Source organism: Tribolium madens, unplaced genomic scaffold, assembly GCF_015345945.1.
Source record: "Tribolium madens isolate multiple individuals breed KSU strain unplaced genomic scaffold, Tmad_KSU_1.1 Scaffold_3;HRSCAF=73;Tcas5.2_LG2, whole genome shotgun sequence".
Classification (NCBI taxonomy): Eukaryota; Metazoa; Arthropoda; class Insecta; order Coleoptera; family Tenebrionidae; genus Tribolium; species Tribolium madens.
The window spans coordinates 13,337,462-13,340,220 of NW_025401006.1; positions in this window are offsets into that span (position 1 = coordinate 13,337,462).

Genomic DNA, 2,759 nt, shown 5'->3' on the forward strand with positions numbered 1-2,759 from the left:
TGTCATTCATCTAAATTATCCGTTAAGTTGACAACAGAATCCGTAAAATGTGTAAACTTAGTTGCATAGTATTGCAAATTTATATACAGGGTGTTAAAAAAAGATTGTAAAATACTTAAAGAGGAGATAGTATGGGCAAAAATAAACAAAAAAGTCTTAATAAATAAAATGWGTAAACTTGGTTACATAGTATTGCAAATTTGTATACAGGGTGTTAAAAAAAATTGTAAAATACTTAAAGAGGTAATAGGATGGATGGACCAAAATAAACGAAAAATTTTAAGAAACAAAGTAACGGTTTCGGAAATATCGAATGTGAAAATTTTTAGAATTATTAGAATGTTTCAAAAACGAATAATCTACGATATCTCCAAAACAGTTACTTTGCGGACCCTTGTTTCTCAAGAATTTTTTGTTTGTTTTGGTCCATACTATTACCTCCTAAAATATTTTACAATCTTTTATTTACACCCTGTATAATTTCGAAACAAAAATCGTGACAAAAAATTCAACTGTAGCGCACTGTTATACAACAATCTTGAATTTATCAAAATTATTTCAAGAAGAAATAAAAAAAAAATCAGAAATAAGAAAAAAATTTGATAATAGTAAAAACACGAATAATTTTTTGATTTTTTTCAACCCCATTTCTACTTGTTGCCCAATCAATTTATAATTAGTGCCCARAKGTCCTCCCACCCCCAAATCTCGCATTTTTGGTCGATTCACCCCCAACCAGATCGAATTTCACTTTCCCACCGGACTTTTCCCAATCAATGTCAGTGTCTAGGCCTCCGGTCCTCAGTTTTCCATTCAAGAACTCCGGTATCGCAACCATAGCAACAGGACGCACTGACGTCAGCGACTGACGTCAAACGCAACCGACGTCACAGGCGTCGCGGCGGACAGAGGGTGACTGCAAGCTAGAAGCGTGGGCGAAAACACCCTTTTATGGTACCYAAGGGAAACAGTCGAAAATAAACAGCCTTGACCCACTTCTCGATGCACTTTTGACCCCATCACCTGGGGGCTATTTCTTCCCTAAGTTGGTATCACCGGACCTCTCCTATTCAAGGTTTTTCAGTAATAAAAATCAGCTAAAATTTCAGTTTCAGGAAGTGTAAACTTGACAATGAAAAAGCTCTCGCATTCTAGTGTTTCAGGCTTTCAGTTTTCAGGAGAGTTCCCTCTTCGTCTCGTTGCGCATCCACAATGTGTAAATCAATACTTGGATTTTGATGCTTGACGCATATTATGTTTAATAAAGTGCTGAAAATTTTTGTAATAGGAAATTGACACTTCTTGTAATCCCATTGACGTTATCAACAGCAAAAAATCAACACCGATGACGATATTTTTCGCAATTTTGCACATCACGTGCTCGAGTTATGAATGAAAGATAAGTCAAGTGCAAAAAGCTCAGTGTCGATAAAAAAAATAATAAAAAAATTGCMATTTTTGACAAATTTTTAACGAAGAAATATCATCTAAAAAATGCTTTAAAAATAAAACTTGTCAGGGAAATTTTATTCGCCCCCAAGGAACCGTTTGGTACACCTAATTTACATAAATCCGGTGGAAGACGAGTCACTTCCGCCAATTTATCGAAACAAATTTCAGTTGAAAGGTCAAAGTTTAGTTTGCGATAAAAATGCAAAATTTTTTGAAAATAATTGCGGTGTGTATTAATGAAAGGTCAGATGTGAATCCTCCCACACATCATCATTTTATCAATAAAAAATCAGGAAAAGTTTCAAGTTTCAGGAGTATGATCCCAGTCTAGATTTTATCAGAAATTTCATTAGAGGTGAAAATTTATAATGTCAAAGGGTAAACAAGTTCAAGTTCAGCGTTTTCAGCAGTATAATTTGTTTCATAAAATGCCCCATTCACACTAGCGCCATCTCTCTTTCCTTGTTGCAATCCCCCGGAAACCCGGAAACTCCGGTTATTTTCAATCCGGATTAAAACTTGAGGGTTTTTGCGTTGTAAAATCCATCTCTCATTCATTGATTACGAGTTTTCTGTCGCAAGATTTTCATTCATTTTCGTTTAAAATATTGAAAAAAAGAAGACGACTAAATGATAATGACAATTTATAAATTTCTTTAGTTTTAGTTAAAATGACTTTATTATGAACGCAAAGTAAAAAAAAAACTCTGGACAAATATCTGTTTTTTCTGTTATTTTTTTTAAGTTTCTAGAGTTCTCATTTTTTGAATATTAGTAAAGGCTTTGTATTAAAAAAATCGTTGTTTTTAAGGAAAATTTCTATTATTATGAGTAATCGCTACAATTTTTATTAAAAATTTAAAAATTAATAATTTAAGAATCTTGCTCTGTCTCAAGGTAATAAGTAAAAAAATTTATTTTTTTAATGATTTGTCCGAATTTAAAAAAATGTATAAAAAAGTTAAAAATTGAAGACATTTTGACCTATTTTTAAGTTCAGACATTTTGCATATGCAAAAATCACTGCAAAAAAAACAAAAAACACATGAAATGACCACAAAAGCCAAAAATTCTTCAAAAAAACATAATTTTTATGCACCCCAAAAATACCTTAAAATCTTTAGACAACCAAAAATTGGGCACAAAAAGAAAACTACTTGAAAACAACCGTTGAAAATAAGAAGAAAAATATAGTAAAAAAGAGAAGAAAAAAATGTAATAAATACTGACAAATACCACATACACTATTTTTTTCTACTTTATGTCACCTATTAAATGACAATTTTAAAATTTGTTTAGTGTTAAAA